This window comes from Salvelinus sp. IW2-2015, linkage group LG31 (assembly GCF_002910315.2).
Source record: "Salvelinus sp. IW2-2015 linkage group LG31, ASM291031v2, whole genome shotgun sequence".
NCBI lineage: Eukaryota > Metazoa > Chordata > Actinopteri > Salmoniformes > Salmonidae > Salvelinus > Salvelinus sp. IW2-2015.
In genome coordinates this window covers 6,086,089-6,105,184 of record NC_036870.1, presented here as the reverse complement: position 1 = coordinate 6,105,184, position 19,096 = coordinate 6,086,089, and the positions used below count along the sequence as shown (strand labels likewise).

At 46.7% G+C, this 19,096-nt stretch overlaps 1 protein-coding gene across 1 annotated transcript in view; it reads right to left on the bottom strand.

The window, feature by feature from the left end:
* Nucleotides 1-16,127: 16,127 nt before the first annotated feature.
* med30 (mediator complex subunit 30) overlaps nt 16,128-19,096 on the bottom strand; it is a 109,305-nt gene continuing 106,336 nt past the window's right edge. The window contains exon 6 of the mRNA XM_070436262.1: nt 16,128-16,139. The gene's annotated coding sequence lies outside the window, so the exon portion shown is untranslated. The remainder of the gene's footprint in view (nt 16,140-19,096) is intronic.

Sequence of the window (19,096 nt, the reverse complement as noted above, 5' to 3'; positions counted from 1 at the left end):
ACACACCACAGCCCAGAGAGGGTTCATGTGTTCGCCTCGTAAACTCAGACCACATGAGGACTTAACCGGAACATAAACAGGGAACACGTGTCTTAACAGACCGCACGGACTGTCGGAACTGCATTCAACTTTTACAACAGAGAGTAGGCAGACGGCTGCCCTCGGTTACTGTGGTGTGCGGTGACCCCCCGCCATATTTAGCATTGCGCAACGTCGTCCCACTTGGGATTTTGAAGTTTTGACCAAAAACTGCCTCACTTGTTAGTTCTTACTGCAGTCTGTTAGTTCTTACTGCAGTCTGTTAGCTCTTACTGCGGTCTGTCACACTGTCCCGATTTTATTTTGTATTGACACTCTTCACATCCTGGAAAGAGCAGAATGGACAGAAGCGTGCTTGTGCCAGGAAAATTAGTCATTGTTTCAGGGAAATAACAAAGTGAAAACTTGATTGCTATGCATTTAATAGGATCTTCTTAGGCTGAGGGCAATTGAAAGGGTGTGGAGGAGGATTGTGCCAAAGATGCAAGAGTTGAACAGAAGCTATATGATAGACATGAAACGGCCTATCACAGCCTGACCCTGTTCAAAAGTCAGAGCAACTCGTATCAATTAGCCACACCATGTCACTGCCATTGTCCTCTGCTTGTCCGGAACCTTTTTCTCCTTGGCAAAGTCCACGCAAAAAGCACAGTCTCCAAAATCTTCAGTCGGGTTTCTTTCTAAGCTGCCTTTCCTTTCCGTTCTGTGTTGAAAAGCTTTCGGCTGGCTGTTGCCAAGAAAAGAATGACTCCAGGGAAGGGAAAAAAAGGAGACTTGTATTTTTTTCTCCTCCTCAAAACCTTCCCGTAGTCACCGTCTGCCATTCCAAGCCCTTCCCCATCTGTCACTCACTGTGCTGGAAAATACGACTCTGTCAGGGTTCAAAGCCCACCGAAAGAATAGGCAACAGCCAGCTGCATTCTGCTGCATGGTTTAGTGGGCAACAGTGACTGCCTTCGACTTCAGAGACAAAATGTTGCTGGTTGCTATACATTTGTTTGTTAGTTAAAAAGGTCCAACTATCTTTATTTGGGATCCTACTGAACTTGGTAAATCATAACTCACCGAGTTGCCTTGACAGACCGTGGTGGTTTTTTGAGTGAACCTACCCTTTTTTTTAAAAGCGTTTGTGGAACTCACTCGAAGGGCTATAACTAGCCATAGAAAAATCACAAGGATACAGCTGGGCTGAACTTACCTTGACCTGTGTTTTTTCCTTTCAGTCAACTGTAAAATAAAAGACTAGTGGTCTGTAACAGGGGGAGTATCTGATCCGGGCGGGCCAGGGTTGATATCATGGAAGTGATGATACATCAACAGGATTTGTCACAGCTTCACAGTGGGAAAGGGAAGAAGACTTGATCCCTACAAGAGGAAAAATACATTAATCACAAAATGTTTTTTTTTTAAACTGAGGTTAAAATCCATGCAGGGAAGAGGACTTGATGGCGTATCAGATGATGCCCATGGCTCTGTGCTCCGAGCTACACGTAAAGCCACCTGCTGTGTTTCATTTTCAAACGGCAACCTTTTTTTGCATCTGACGAAGGGATCCAGTTAAAGCTCAGTTTCAGTATCTGTTTAAGTAGTCAAGTTCAGGTTCAGATTGATGGCGCTGTAGGAAACTGCCCTGGCGTTCTATAATGGAGTGGTTACCCATCTGCTTTGTTCAGGAGATGAAGGATGCTTACTGTGATTTAGCCACAATTCATTCAAAATTGGTGTGTGTTCATGACAGACTGTCCTTTTTACTGAGTATATTTTTTTTGTTTAAATTTAAACGGTTAGGTTTCCCAGATCCTTAAGCTTGAAGAAAATTCATATTAAAAAAATATATATATATGTTTTTGTCTCCCTTATTTTTCTTCTCGGCAGTACGGCCTCCAGAAATAGAGACGGCAGAAAGAGACAAGGCTGTTAGCTAACTGCGTGACTCAGAGAAAGAGTCCAAAGAGCAAGGCTGACAAACCCACCATGGGGCTCTCCCATATCTCCGTACACAGCTTCTTGTTCTCCTCTTTGTCCGTCTTACTTAGACTCATAACACTTAAAACATGTTACTATGGGCAATACAACTATATAATAAGAAATCATTTTCTAGCTTTGGCATCAAAAGTATGATTTTTCTTTTGTACATTTGGCCCCGCAATGCTGTGCCAGCCATGGTTATCCTGCGCAGAACTGGGCCCTAGTGCTGCAGTATGCCTGGCTGTAGGCTACTGTCCTGTGTGACCGGCATGCCATCTGGAAGAATGTTATACCAGAGTCTTAGCAGGACTTTCCACACTACAGGGAGAGGAAAGCAGTAGCATTCCCTCGGTGCCTCATTAGGCCATGGCAGGGTGGAACAGGATGAACGAAGAGGGGTGGGGGTTGGGGGAGGGGGGGGCAGAGCAGGAAGCTCCATAGGTATCGGGAGGGTGGGAATGTCTGGAGACAATCTAGTGATGAGCAGACACTTTTTTTCCTTCATGGCAACTGTTAGTCATGGGAAGAGGATAAACAGACCATTGTCCTCTCTCTCTCCCCTATACCCACTCTTTTCCTCATTGTCTATCGCTGTTTCTCAATCCCTCCTCCTCTCTCGCGATCAGTGGAGATCTAGCTCTATTGTCCCCCCCCCCCCCCCCCTGTTTGAAGCTATGATCAGATGACTTGTATGGCGCGGTGGGGTATTCCCCGGTGCCTGTCCGTGCCGCTAGATCTCCCTGTGCTTTACAATCATCAGACTGGCACTTCTTTAAGGGGAGAGGAGATCAAACGCATGCCTCGGAGCCTGATACGAGGCATGACAAGCTTCACCAGCGAGAGAAGCGGGAGGTGCAACGAGGCTCTGGTTGGTAAGAGCATAAACCATGCTGTTATCGTACGGGATGCTATATTCTTCTGTGGTGTGTTTGTGTGAAGACGAGACCAAATAGTTGATTCTCAGAAATCAGCCTTGGCAAATTTTCGGGGGGCCTGATAACACACATTAAATGCCAGGCACGTCACTGCGCTTCCGGACGCTCCATTTAGATGAGCCTCGCTGCGAATGTTGTAGTCAATCTTCAGTGGGGTGAGATGTATCGAATTCAAAACCTGGTGACCACAATGGAGGCGGTCAAAGCCATCCGTCTCTGTCAGAGCTTCAGGCTTTAGGTTAGGAGCTACGAGAAGGAAGTGGTAGCTATGTAGGTAGCCGATGAGGGAAACAAGGAGAGGTGGGGGAGAGTGGTTCGTTGTTAGCGGTCTGAAGGACTGAAAGACTGCCTACAACCATGGCACCGGAGCAGCATGGAGCCGCCATATGTCTGCATGTGTCCTGGCTCCTGCCTTAGAAGACCTCCTGTAATGCCATGCGCATTATAATGCCATGTGTGTGAGTGCTACCCCCCCCCCCCTGTGTGTGTGTAACCACATTCCTCCCTCACACCCCTAGTATCCCCAGAGGAAATTAAATGGGCCATGATGCAAACACCCTGGCCACCCTGCCTCCCAGTTTCTGTGGACTGGAAATGGGGCAAAAGGGCACAGACTTGGAGTGTGTGTGTGTGTAGTCTACATGCATGTGTTTTGTGTACTCCGTGATGCGTGTCAGTGTATATTCTGTCGCAGGCTTCCCAACACCCAGCGAGTGATTGATGCTTAAAAAAAAAAAAAAGTAAAAACTTTGATCGCTCTCTTGTTCCCGCTTCGAGGGCTCCGTCTCTCCACCCTGCATGAACCCCCATGTCCGCAGAGACTCTGTCAGACTCTGTCGGCGATCTCCTCTCCGTGCCCTAGCGTTGGCCGTCCCCTTTGTGTTGCGGTAGATGTTAGACGGCGTCAGTGTCTGCCTACGCCGCAGTGACTTAGTGCTGACGGCTCTGGTATGCTCCGACGTGTTCTCGTGTCGAGGTGTCTAATGTAAAAACGGATAAACCAGTCACCTGTAGATCCATATTAAAGGGTTTTCCCTGAGTCTTCCACATAGCTCAGTTCCCTCTTCACCTGGCCGGTGTTGAATGCATCTGCCTTTTGATCGACAGACCCACTAAAGGCCCCCTTACAAGCATCGACCGTCAACTGCCTCGCAACAAAGGTATGAGAGAGAAGTTGTATGGTCTTTCTATCCGGTGTCTTGGAGTGTTATCGACTTGTGATGAGGAAGAAGGCGCCGACATGTTCACCCACTTGAAGAGTGTCGGTTGTGATGGCGCCATGTGTTTTGCGATCTGCTTGCCGGCGTACCCTGTTACTACTAGTCTGCCTCGGCGTCAGTGTCGCTGCGCCATGTGTCACGGCGACCTTGGTCTCAATGACACTCTGACTGCCCTGTGTTGCTATGGGCCTTTTGTGACTGCCTTGTTGATGACTAAGCGTTCTGGACTCTGCCTTGTGACGCTGCGTTGGGTTACTGTGAATCTGCACTGTCACTACGACTCTCTCGGACTTCACTATGCCCATTGCCCTGCACAATAGAATTAAAGATGTAGCATGTGTTTAGCCTCGGTCCAGACTGAAATGACTGGCATGCCCGAGGTCGAAGCAGTTCCTTCCCGTTGATGGTGAACAGAGCGACAGTATGGTCCAACGTACTGGGACCACACTGGCATTTTGTGCTCCGCTGTCATTGGCTTTATATCAGTCATTGAAAATGAGCCCCTTTCTCTCCCCATAAAGTAATTGCGTGAAGCAGGTCACATGCACTTAATTCCATGTCTCCCAGCTCTTTGAACCGGCCTCGGTCGCTAACGCTTACGCGGGGACTACGTTTTCATGACGTTAGCCGACTTGCGAGCGAGATCTGTCATTTTCTCTCTTTTTTTTAGACTTCCCGTTTTGCTTCCATGGACAGAAAATCCAGGGCGATGAGGGAATACCCCCGTTTTTGTCATTGGATATGGTCTGCTTTTATGTAAGGGGATTGGGTGCAGCCGAAATGTTGCCGCTATTCGCTCGGCTCAGTCTCTTCAGTCCCAGGGAACACGTCTGTCGACACATGATCTCTCCATATAGTCTTTCTCCCAGGCTTCCTCTCGCTCTCCCCAATTGGGTCGGAAGAACTACAGTATCATCATCTCGCGTTCCCCTCTCACCGTCTCCATCTCTCTTTTAACCCCCACCACTCGTTCCCCTCTCACCGTCTCCACCTCTCTTTTAACCCCCGCCACTCGTTCCCTTCTCACCGTCTCCACCTCTCTTTTAACCCCCACCACTCGTTTCCCTCTCAACACGCTCCACCTCTCTTTTAAACCCCCACCAACTCGTTCCCGCCTCTCAACCGTCTCCACCCTCTCTTTTAACCCCACCACTCGTTCCCCTCTCACCGTCTCCACCTCTCTTTTAACCCCGCCACCACTCGTTCCCTTCTCACCGTCTCCATCTCTCTTTAACCCCCACCACTCGTTCCCCTCTCACCGTCTCCACCTCTCTTTTAACCCCCACCATCGTTCCTCCGTCACCGTCTCCACACTCTCTTTAACCCCACCACTCGTGTCCCTGTCAAAGAATCTTTCCCCATTTCTTCTCCCTCCCTCCCCTCCCTCTTTCAGTCCTTCCTCCTAACCCCCTCACACACACACACATACTGTCTGTCTGTTTTCAGGGGGGTGGGGGGGCTGTGTATAAAAGGCCCTTTCCGACTGATTACGTCGGTTGTGCTCTCAGAGTTTTTCTGGTCGTGCCCTCGGCTCAGCGTTCATGCCGATTTTACGACTTTCCATCGATTTTTGAAATGCTTCCGTGCATTCCTTCATTTGATCTACATTCCATTGATGTAACGCATGTCTCATGAGTCGATTGCATGAAAATGCTCTATAGATAGATATACATATACACACACACACACACACACACACATACTGTATATACACACACTGATGGCAGTCAAACGATAGAAATACAGAGGTGTCATTTAGTTTTTTTTTTAACCCCCTGGACATGTGTGTGGGAGTGCGTTTGGCGTGTGTGTGTGTGTGTGCCCATGCTGGAACAGGTCACCTCTTTGTGTTGACCTGTTCGATCAGCCCTTTTTAGTGTGTGTTTATCCGTGGGCACAGGACATGGATATTTGTACATAGACGTGTGTGCGACTTTGTCATTGACTCAGGCCAACTCTGTGTATGTATATAGAAGAGCCCTTGGTTCCCCCCTCCCTCCCTCTTTCCGCCCATCGTGTTTGTGTGCTGGCGTGTCAGCCGGTCGTTGGGAGGCGAGGTCACAAGATCAGAGAGAGCAGGTGGTCGCGCCGAGTTTAGCCGAGGTGACCCCAGCCCCCTCCCCCAGTGCAGAGGTCAAAGGGCAGGCCAGGAAAATGCTGCTGGCAGAGTGCCAGAGACATTCCAGCGTTCTTCTGTCTTCTAAATCGGAGCCAAAATGGCGGCCCCCTGAAGATCAATGCAGCGTTATTTTTTACAAGTTTACAGCAGGGACAAAACAGGTGTGACTGGGACACACGGCAGCAGCCTGAAAATGCCACAGCATAAACATTTTGTAACATTTTACAAACTGTCATCACTGGTTCATTTTCTTCACATTCCTAGTCCCTGTCTTCCCTTCTGGGCACACAAGGCTACACAAGTCCTCTCTTTGGACCCGATATAGCCACTATCTCCCTTTTTTTGAAAGGCACGAGGAACACTAAAAGATTAACATCTCGTTCCAACAGGGAAAAAGTTCTCTCATAGTTAGGTAAACATAGTAAAGCCCTATTCAGGCACTTGAAGGTAGGGGTAACCTAAGGTATGCGGCTGCGGTTTCTCTGTGTTTGCAGTCTGCAAGGGAGTGACTGAATGATTTATACGGGTGATGGTCGGCCGCCTCGGAGCAGGCGTACTTCGCCGCGAGAGAATGCGACCCAGTACTAGACGAATAGCTAGACTCTCAGCTCAGGCAGGACGCTATGGCAGCATCCCTGGTTCAAAGGAGACCTCATCTGCACAACCCAATTGACAGTGGCCAAAGACATTGACACTGTAATGTGACTATGCCGAATGGATTGGGTTGGATTTTCTGAGGGGATGAGTTAAGACTCTGAAGGAGGACTATGGTTTGTCTAACCAGTTCAAGTAAATGTTTGTGTGTGGCAGACGGGGGTCGCTTTTGTCTGGACGTTGTGATTCCGTTGGCGTGCGGCAGCCGATGCCGCTCTGTCTGTCAGTGTGTGGTACTGCAGTAGTGTCTGTGTGTTTTAGTGTGTTGTCCAGGCCGAGCTGCTGATACCTCAGCAGGGCTATTTAAGGGAGGGGGAGTCAGTGTAGCAGAAGTAGGAAATGAAATGCGCCGAACAGCCGTTCCAACGGAGCGTGTAGAATGCCTCTTCTATGGCGAGGAGGAAAGGAGAGAGCTGGGATGGGGGGGGGGGGAGAAAGGTCAGACTATTAGGTGTTGCGTGTGTAGTGAGCAAAACCAGACACTCTTAATTGATCAGCTTTTACACATTGAGGCTGTGCCACACACCGTGTACACACACTCTCTAGTCTAGCCTATACTCTGGCATCTTGGGAAGTGAAGATGGATGAAGGTAGCGTGGCTTAGCAAGGCTAGTAGAGCCAGAGGAAAGGGTGTTTGTGCGCACACAATTACAGCACCCTACAAACAGTACAGTACAACACACGCACACACACTGAAAACAATCCCACAAAGCTGTAATCTCCTCTGGCAAGTGAAAGAGATGTAGCTGTGCACTTGTGTTATGTAGTGATTGGACCCAACCGTTTTTCCACAGTCCTTGTCACAGGAAGCTTAAAAGCATTCCAACCTCTCTGCGAGAGGCCACACCAAATGGATAACGCACTCTGGTTCCTGTTAGATTGGAAATGGACCTGGCTGACACACTGACTGAATCCCTATGAACCGGAAGGTTTAATGCACTGTTGTCATGAAGTGGACTGTTTTTCCAAAGGCGGCATGTGCTGTTGGGGGGCCGACTGCATGGGGGGGAGAGGCAGTTATTAATCACAGAGGGGGTTTGTGGGAGCTCCCTCTGCAGAGAGATAGACGCTTCATTTAATATCGTCCTCAAGGCCCCCCGAGGTACAGAGGTACACACACACACACACACAATGAGAGGCCACACACCCGCACAGGCATACACAAGAGTGTGCACGTACACACACACACACACAGAGATATAACATTCACACAATTACTGTGACCTCACACGCGTGCACTCACCCTTTCCACCTAAATATTGCCAGCCATGCAGTACAACTATACACATCGGAGATATTATTCACATACATACAGACACGCTGGGCCGTGAAGTCCGCCCCCTTATAAATGTCGCCGCCGTTATTTATTTATCCAGCAGACGCCCATATCCAGGTCATCTTAAACAGCTTGGAGTAAAGTCTGTGTCCCAAATGACACCATTGTACCTAATATAGTGCACTTCTTTTAGTCAATAGTAAGTAGTACCACTTGGGACGCAGCCATGCATTGGCCACCCTTCGGCCCGTCACTGACAGCCGCACGTGGCGGTATGCTTGTCTTCCAGATATCAGAGGTGGCATGTGTAGGTAGGTGTTCAGCGTTACTTTTTGAGAAGCTTTGATTCTGGGACTCCTACGTTTTGCGCTTGAAGCGTTTCTTCCTTCTTTCCTACGACGTTTGTCTGGCTCGGTGGTGTTTGATGTTTTTATAGCCCTCCCTGTGGAACGGTCCAATCTAGCCGACAGGATGCCAGGGCGCAAATCACTGCAAAGGCCAACGGAAGCGTCTGATTGGGCTGAAGGCAGGAAGTGCCAGTGTGACTTCCTGTCTGGGGCTAGTGTTGCATCCACTGGGACCAGAAAACCACTACACCACATGGTGCCTTGCGCGATAACGATCAGACTCTTACCAAGGAGAGAACCATACTGAAACAAGCAAGTAAATACATGTAAAGTACACAAATATTAAGTGTCAGACTTGATTGTAGTTCCAAAAGGGGCCCAAGCCAATTTGCAATTTAAAACAGATTTCAGATGCCAGCACAATTCCTTCAGACATTAGCAATGTTCTTTGTAATGCTAATCAGTCGTCCCAACTCTTTTTGTGGCCTAGACGGTGGTTCTGTAAGGACATCCCTAATTCGGAATCAGGGATTTTCTGGGTTGTGTCAGTCTTATGCCAGCAGCAATTGCAATGGGCAATCAGCAGGCACCTTTATGCTCCTGTCTCCTAGACCACTTCAACCTACCCTTCAAGGGCAGCCTCCACAATATCTAGCCCTCTTCCAGCATGATGACCTCACACAGTCACATACTGCATACACAGGCCAATACAGTGGCTTGTGAAAAGTATTCACCCCCCTTGGCATTTTTTCTATTTTGTTGCCTTACAAGCTGGAATTAAAGTAGATTTTTGGGGGGGTTTGTATCATTTTGATTTACACAACATGCCTACCACTTTGAAGATGCATAAGACAAAACTGAACCTGAGCGTGCCTAACTATTCACTCCACACCCCAAAGTCAATACTTTAGAGCCACCTTTTGCAGCAATTACAGCTGCAAGTCTCTTGGGGTATGTCTCTATAAGCTTGGCACATCTAGCCACTGGGATGTTTGCCCATTCTTCAAGGCAAAACTTCTCCAGCTCTTTCAAGTTGGATGGGTTCCGCTGGTGTACAGCAATCTTTAAGTCATACCACAGATTCTCAATTGGGATTGAAGTCTGGGCTTTGACTAGGCCATTCCAAGACATTTAAATGTTTCCCCTTAAACCACTCGTGTTGCTTTAGCAGTATGCTTAGGGATATTGTCCTGCTGGAAGGTGAACCTGTCCCAGTCTCAAATCTCTGGAAGACTGAAACAGGTTTCCCTAAAGAATTTCCCTGTATTTAGTGCCATCCATTATTCCTTCAATTCTGACCAGTTTCCCAGTCCCTGCCGATGGATAAACATCCCCACAGCATGATGGTGGATGGTGTTCTCGGGGTGATGAGAGGTGTTGTGTTTGTGCCAGACATAGCATTTTCCTTGATGGCCAAAAAGCTCAATTTTAGTCTAATCTGACCAGAGTACTTTCTTCTATATTGTTTGCTTATTTATTTCTTTAAGCAATGGCTTTTTTCTGCCCACTCTTCCGTAAAGCCCAGCTCTGTGGAGTGTACAGCTTAAAGGGGTCCTATGGACAAATACTCCAATCTCCGCTGTGGAGCTTTTCAACTCCTTCAGGGTTAGCTTTGGTCTCTTTGTTGCCTCTCTGATTAATGCCCTCCTTGCCCGGTTTGTGAGTTTTGGTGGGCGGCCCTCTCTTGACAGGTTTGTTGTGGTGCCATATTCTTTCCATTTTTTAATAATGGATTTAATGGTGCTCTGTGGGATGTTTAGAGTTTCAGATATTGTTTTATAACCCAACCCTGATCTGTACTTCTCCACAACTTTGTCCCTGACCTGTTTGGAGAGCTCCTTGGTCTTCATGGTGCCGCTTGCTTGGTGATGCCCCTTGCTTAGTGGTGTTGCAGACTCTGGGGCCTTTCAGAACAGGTGTCTTTCAGAACAGGTGTGTGTGTATATACACTGAGATCATGTGACAGATCATGTGACACTTAGATTGCACACAGGTGGACTTTTTTACACTAATTGTGTGACTTCTGAAGGTAATTGGTTGCACCAGATTTTATTTAGGGGTGTCATAGGAAAGGGTGGAATACATACAGTATGCACGCACCACTTTTCCATGTCATTTTCTTTTACAATTTTATTTATTTTTTACCTCACGAATTTTGTTTATGTCCATTACATGAAATCCAAATAAAAATCCATTTAAATTACAGGTTGTAATGCAACAAAAAAGGAAAAACGCCAAGGGCGATGAATACTTTTGCAAGGCACTGTATGTCCGGGCTTACTGTTTGAAAGAACACTCTCACTGTTGCCCTGTAAAAGCAAGATACTTCAAATTGTGCTATCAATTACTGGTAATCTGCGGTTAGCATGCTGAAAATAGCGCTAATGTGACTAAAGTCTGCTTTCGTTTCCTCCCACACGGCTACAGTACTTTATCTGCGGAGGAAGTTGTTGGGTTTCGACACGCCACTTTACCACACTGCAAAAACCTAATCGAGAGAGCAGAACATCCGCTGCTACACAGGAGACTGTCAACACACTGAGGTTTAGATTTGGGGGGGGGGGGTTTGGTTAGGGGGKGTTAGGGGGTTCCTCACACCTTTGTCCAGTTATTGTCTTTATCAGTAATACTTTTCGAAAAGTTATAGGCTGTGACTGGTGTGATTTTTGAGGTGCGATGCGACTATGACTGACTGAAAGACTTATTTTACCTCAAGGAATGCACACGCAGGGCATCTTTTCTTCAACCCACATAGAATTCCCTGCAGTTATGACACCTGCGCTCAACCTTTCTTAGACTGACGTGGGAGGAAGCAACCCAACACGCGTTCTACCCATTTCTGATTTCTGAGAGGACGCGTCAGGCTGCTGTCGGCATGTAGACTGGCTGGTGTTGTGTTCTGGCGGGTGGATTTCACTTTCTAAATTCACTTAAAATTTCAAAATGCCCGAGGTAGTGGCAGACATTCTGGCCGGGTGTCCGTTGCCGTTCGTACGAGACTGCCTATACTGCATGTCTCCTCCTGTACATGTCAGACGACGCTTGGTCCTGAATATGGCTAAAGAATGGCAACCTTTCTCGACACAACACTACACCCACACTGACATAGACTGTTAAACGGACCCTGTAGTAAATAGTAACTGACAACCTAGCGTTAGCATTTGAGTGGTTGAGTTCACTGGCATCCGAGCATCAGAACACAATAAAGACCACTGAATCCTCGAAATTGTGCTCAAAAACCTTTTGGCCTTTACGAGTTCCAGTACTTTTACTCACAATTAAATCACTAACGCTTATTTGAAGACCCTGAATTCTCACAAATGATCTACCTGCATAGCACATGGTTCCATAGCATTTGAAAAAAGCCTTAAGAGGGAGACTGGGAGTTGTATCGAGTTCATCGTTCACTGCTCGGCACAGCTGCTCAGATTTATGGGTAGCTTTATCCAGCCCCTACTCAGAGAGCATCGCTCTGGAAATATTCTGCGCTCTGCTATTTAAAAAAAAATATATATATTTTGTGTGTGTGTGTTGAGCCGGATGCTGGGACCAAGGGCTTGGAGTCTTTTTGACTTAGTCCCGTCCCTTTTGCCACACAGCCTCGCTCTGCAATCTTTGATGGTCAACTGAGACTGTGCCCTAAACCTCAGCCAGTCACTCCCTCCTTCTCTGACTGAGAGCGGCTCACAGCCTGGTTTCTGGGCTTTCTCTTCTGAGAAAATGCCAGACAAGTGTTAGACGTGTGGCTGCCCACACACAGACACACACACTTGCACAATACACCACACACGTACACACTTCTTCGAAGGAGGAAACCAGAGCAGCTAGACAGGACACAGTTTCTGCTTGTTATCTTGCTCTCTGATCAGTCGTGGAGCCCACATTTTAAGGCCTTCTGACCTAGCCTGCAAGTTTTCTCTCGAAGTTTCTTCCTATTCTCACACCACAGGGACTTTCCCTTGTCGCAGTCGGCTTGCTTTGAAGGAGGGTTTCAGACATTGGGCTTTTAAGTGCCCTTAACTTGTGAGGCGTATGTTTTTTTGTCTTCCCTTTAGTGCTCTATGGCAATGTCATATTACCCCAAGACATTGAACACAATTGTCTTGCTGGATAAGTAGACTACCATAGAATATACTACTTCCGTCACATTGTGACAGTGTCCTTTACACTCAACCTTCTAGTCAAAGTATATGATGTGCACTGTGCAAAAATGGAGCTTCTGCTGACCAAGACTGCATTACATTTCTGAAATGAAGCCCACACCGTCCCCATGGTCACTCGTCTGTGCTGGACATACTGCAGCGTCAGCATGTACCTGTCACATTTGTCCCCAACCTCTTCGGTCTGACACTCCTAATCTCACACGTGGTGTACTACCTCTCATAGACCCATCCCACACTGAGACCGGAACAGTGGCAGCTGGCGAAGGAACAGTGTGAAGGAGAGGGGACTATGGCCTGGATGATGTCTTTGTACATTTATTTTTTCTCCCTTCCTTGCACTGGTCCCCCTCCTCCCCCTCTCTCTTGTGCTCTCTCATGCACCCGCTCTCTCTCATTTGAGAGCTCAATGGCTCTCATATATGGCGCATGAGCGATGGCTCTTATATATGTGCGAGCGTGCACGATGGCTTTCATATATATGCGCGATGGCTCTCATTTATATGCGCGATGGCTCTCATATATATATATATATATATATATATATATATATATATATATATATATATTATAATATATATATATATATATATATATATATATATATATATAGCGCGCGCGATGGCTCTCATATCCAGTGGGGAGAACAAGTATTTGAGACGCTCTGGAGCAACGAGTCTTTCCGTTCACCTTCACAATCCTGAGCCAGACTACACTCAATCATAGGACCCATGCGAGAGATGAGTCTTCAATAGAGACTTAAAGGTCGAGACCGAGTCTGCGTCTCCCACATGGGTAGGCAGACCATTCCATAGAAATGGAGCTCTATAGGAGAAAGCCCTGCCTCCAGCTGTTTGCTTAGAAATTCTAGGACAATTAGGAGGCCTGCGTCTTGTGACCGTAGCGTACGTGTAGGTATGTACGGCAGGACCAAATCGGAAAGATGGGTAGGAGCAAGCCCGTGTAATACTTTGTAGGTTAGCAGTAAAACCTTGAAATCAGCCCTTGCCTTAACAGGAAGCCAGTGTAGGGAGGCTAGCACTGGAGTAATATGAATATAAATTTTGGGGTTCTAGTCAGGATTCTAGCAGCCGTATTTCATTTACATTTAAGTCATTTAGCAGACGCTCTATCCAGAGCGACTTACAAATTGGTGCATCCACCTTATGATATCCAGTGGAACAACCACTTTACAATAGTGCATCTAACTCTTTTAAGGGGGGGGGGGGTTATTTAGCACTAACTGAAGTTTATTTAGTGCTTTATCTGGGTAGCCGGAAAGTAGAGCATTGCAGTAGTCTAACCTGAAAATAACAAAAGCATGGATTCATTTTTCTGCATCATTTTTGATTTTCAGTTTCTGATTTTTGCAATGTTACGTAGATGGAAAAAAGCTGTCCTTGAAACAGTCTTGATATGTTCGTCAAAAGAGAGATCAGGGTCCAGGTAACGCCGAGGTCCTTCACAGTTTTATTTGAGACGACTTTACTACCATCAAGATTAATTGTCAGATTCAACAGAAGATCTCTTTGTTTCTTGGGACCTAGAACAAGCATCTCTGTTTTGTCTGAGTTTTAAAAGTAGAACGTTTTCAGCCATCCACTTCCTTATGTCTGAAAAAACAGGCTTCTGGCGAGGGCAATTTTGGGGCTTCACCATGTTTCATTGAAATGTACAGCTGTGTGTCATCCGCATAGCAGTGAAAGTTAACATTTTGTTTTCGAATGACATCCCCAAGAGGTAAAATATATAGTGAAAACAATAGTGGTCCCAAAACGGAACCTTGAGGAACACCGAAATTTATGGTTGATTTGTCAGAGGACAAACCATTCACAGAGACGAACTGGTATCTTTCGACAGATAAGATCTAAACCAGGCCAGAACTTGTCCGTGTAGACCAATTTGGGTTTCCAATCTCTCCAAAAGAATGTGGTGATCGATGGTATCAAAGGCAGCACTAAGGTCTAGGAGCATGAGGACAGATGCAGAGCCTCGGTCTGACGCCATTAAAAGGTCATTTACCACCTTCACAAGTGCAGTCTCAGTGCTATGATGGGGTCTAAAACCAGACTGAAGCATTTTTATACATTGTTTGTCTTCAGGAAGGCAGTGAGTTGCTGCGCAACAGCTTTTTCAATTTTATTGAGAGGAATGGAAGATTCGATATAGGCCGATAGTTTTTATATTTTCTGGGTCACGGTTTGGCTTTTTCAAGAGAGCTTTATTACTGACACTTTTAGTGAGTTTGGTACACATCCGGTGGATAAGAGCCGTTTATTATGTTCAACATAGGAGGGCCGAGCACAGGAAGCAGCTCTTTCAGTAGTTTAGTTGGAATAGGGTCCAGTATGCAGCTTGAAGGTTTAGAGGCCATGATTATTTTCATCATTGTGTCAAGAGATATAGTACTAAAACACTGCAATGGCTCTCATACATACATACATACATATATATGCGCGCGATGGCTCTCATATACATGTATATGTGCGCCAAGTGATGGCTCTCATATATATATATACATACATACATACATGCTCGTGATGGCTCTCAAATACAGTGGGGAGAACAAGTTTTTGATACACTGCCTTTTGCAGGTTTTCCTACTTACAAAGCATGTAGAGGTCTGTAATTTTTATCATAGGTACACTTCAACTGTGAGAGACGGAATCTAAAACAAAAATCCAGAAAATCACATTGTATGATTTTTAAATAATTAATTTGCATTTTATTGCATGACATAAGTATTTGATCACCTACCAACCAGTAAGAATTCCGGCTCTCACAGACCTGTTAGTTTTTCTTTAAGAAGCCCTCCTGTTCTCCACTATTACCTGTATTAACTGCACCTGTTTGAACTCGTTACCTGTATAAAAGACACCTGTCCACACACAATCAAACAGATTCCAACCTCTCCCACAATGGCCAAGACCAGAGAGCTGTGTAAGGACATCAGGGATAAAATTGTAGACCTGCACAAGGCTGGGATGGGCTACAGGACAATAGGCAAGCAGCTTGGTGAGAAGGAAACAACTGTTGGCGCAATTATTAGAAATGGAAGAAGTTCAAGATGACGGTCAATCACCCTCGGTCTGGGGCTCCATGCAAGATTTCACCTCGTGGGGCATCAATGATCATGAGGAAGGTGAGGGATCAGCCCAGAACTACACGGCAGGACCTGGTCAATGACCTGAAGAGAGCTGGGACCACAGTCTCAAAGAAAACCATTAGTAACACACTACGCGTCATGGATTAAAATCCTGCAGCGCACGCAAGGTCCCCCTGCTTAAGCCAGTGCATGTCCAGGCCTGTCTGAAGTTTGCCAATGACCATCTGGATGATCCAGAGGAGGAATGGGAGAAGGTCATGTGGTCTGATGAGACAAAAATAGAGCTTTTTGGTCTAACTCCACTCGCCGTGTTTGGAGGAAGAAGAAGTATGAGTACAACCAAAGAACACCATCCCAACCGTGAAGCATGGAGGTGGAAACATCATTCTTTGGGGATGCTTTTCTGCAAAGGGGACAGGACGACTGCACCGTATTGAGGGAGGATGGATGGGGCCATGTATCGCGAGATCTTGGCCAACAACCTCCTTCCCTCAGTAAGAGCATTGAAGATGGGTCGTGGCTGGGTCTTCCAGCATGACAACGACACGAAGCACACAGCCATGGCAACTAAGGAGTGGCTCCGTAAGAAGCATCTCAAGGTCCTGGAGTGGCCTAGCCAGTCTCCAGACCTGACCAATAGAAAATCTTTGGAGGGAGCTGAAAGTCCGTATTGCCCAGCGACAGCCCCGAAACCTGAAGGATCTGGAGAAGATCTGTAGGGAGGGTGGGCCAAAATCCCTGCTGCAGTGTGTGCAAACCTAGTCAAGAACTACAGGAAACGTATGATCTCTGTAATTGCAACAAAGGTTTCTGTACCAAATATTAAGTTCTGCTTTTCTGATGTATCAAATACTTATGTCATGCAATAAAATGCAAATTAATTATTTAAAAATCATACAATGTGATTTTTCTGGATTTTTGTTTTAGATTCCGTCTCTCACAGTTGAAGTGTACCTATGATAAAAATTACAGACCTCTACATGCTTTGTAAGTAGGAAACCCTGCAAAATCGGCAGTGTATCAAATACTTGTTCTCCCCACTGTATATACATACATGTGCGTGACGGCTCTCATATACATATATATGCGCGAGCGCGATGGCTCATATATATGCGCGCAATGTCTCTGTCTGTTTTCTCGCTCTGCCATCTGGTACACCTGTGTTTGACCTTTGGCAGGAGGCAGTTTGATGTACGCCCCCTGGGGGGCGGGTGGAATGACACACAAAAAAAACAGGGGTACGGAGGGGTCGGGACTGGGCTGTCATGACAAGACCCACCTGCTTATTTGGCTGGCCTAATTGTGGTCTTTACCTGCATCCCTCAGGTGGTGTGTGCATGCTGCTCAGACCTTGGAGAGGAAGGCAGGTTGTGATGTGTGGAATGCCACAGCAGCTAGCTAGCACAGAGGAGGAGAGAATGAGAATGTTGTGCCCCAAAGAGTGTAGTGGATTTGTCACTGAGCTGCTTTCTGTGCTTAACGTAGACCTATAAAGGCTAAACAAGAGATGGGAGCTAAGCACAGCTCTTGGAAAGGTTATTCACTGTTGAACTCAACACTAATCAAGCTTTCTCTCTCTGTTTTTTTTTCCCTCCACCATGCTCATACCTCCCTATCTGGTCCACTCAACTCAGGTAAGAAAACGTTTCTTAATCATTTGTGTCATTGTTTCAACGGATGATATCTGAAAATATTAGCTATGCGAGGCAAAATGGGTCTGTGCTATGCTAGGATGAGATGGTTGTTCTAGGTGCGTTTGTGAGGGAGGGGGGTGCGTGAGAACCGTCCATCTGCGGGGCGGCGAGCATGCCCAGACTGTCAATGGCGCCCCAGCGGACATGTAAACAAGCAGGCTTGGCAGGGCCGCTCTCACAGGCCCACCGTCACGCCTCTCAAGACGCCCTTTCAGCTGCCAAAATAAAAGGCCATTTTCATCCTCCTCTCCGCCAAAGAGCGAGGGATGATTTCAGATGAAAGAGAGAGAGAAAGAGAAAAAAAAGAAGAGTTAATCTTTTTCTGGGCTAGAGCAGCCCGGGCCGACCAACAGGCTTTTGTGTAAGTGGTCTCTGTAGATGACCGTTGACCAGCAGTGCTAGTTTTCAGGGTCATTTTGGGCTCGTGGAGTTAATAATTCAAGGCAGTGTTAAAGCGTTCCAATGTTTCAGGTTTAAATGGATTGCTTTTCAAAGTGTTTAACTTGTGCAAAGGGTAAAGTGACGCTCTTGGAGATTTACTGGGGAAATCCCAGACCGAAGGTGGCGTGGGATTGCAGCAGGAAAACGTGCATGTCCGTGTGTCCCTGTATGCAGATGTGGGCATGTGTGTGTAGAGAATATGTGTGGGCGGCGGTTTTTCTGTGGAGGGACTGTGGGTCCTGTTATTACAGATTAATGATCTGCACACAGAGGAAATGAGAGGGGTTGAATTAACATACACGTCTTTTTGAAAGCATACAGAATAATAGTAATTGTTGTACACACATGCATTACTTACCCCCCCACTTGTTTGAAATAACTGATGCCCGTTAAATGGAGTAATGTTTAGTTAGTATGTAATCAGAAGGGCATTTTACATTTCACATCCCGGCGGCGCTGAACACATTTCTGAGGTGAAAAATGAAAATGCAGCTGGTTGGAGAGCAAAATCGTTCTCTCTCTCGCTCTCTCCCCCTCTCTCTCCCCCCCCTCTCCTTTTCTCTGTTTATTTCCACCACCTGTTGTTTTTGTCTGCTCTTCATGGAAAGTTAGACTGTTCACAGACAAACACGCTTTGAAGGTCTCCTCTGTTTTCCCTTCCCCACCATGGGAATTGTTAGGTCGCTGTGCCCCTGAAAGAGGCATCGCACCCTGACCTGGACGTAAAGAGGAGTTGCAGATGGGTTATTAACAAAAGCTAATTATCAGTGCTATTTTTCTGAGGCACTCATCTCCCCCACGTTCTCTCTCTCTCTCTCTCTCTCTCTCTCTCTCTCTCTCTCGCTCCTTCTGCTTCTCCCACTCGCCCTTTATGCGTCTGTCGGCATATTTTCTCTCGCACTCTTTCGTATTGTCAACCCTCCCCTCTTTCTCTTCTCTCCTATTCCTAATGCATTCTTCCTCACTGTGGAAGCCGGCTGGTTGGCAGGTCTGACGTGCTGTTATATGGTGGTGATGGTGGAACGCAACGCGGTGTGGACACCTGCGGCTTTGTGTTTTTGATTAGGCCCCGACGTCTTAGTCGATCACTGCCCGAGAGTGCGTGACGATGGTGACACACACGCACAAACCCTAACA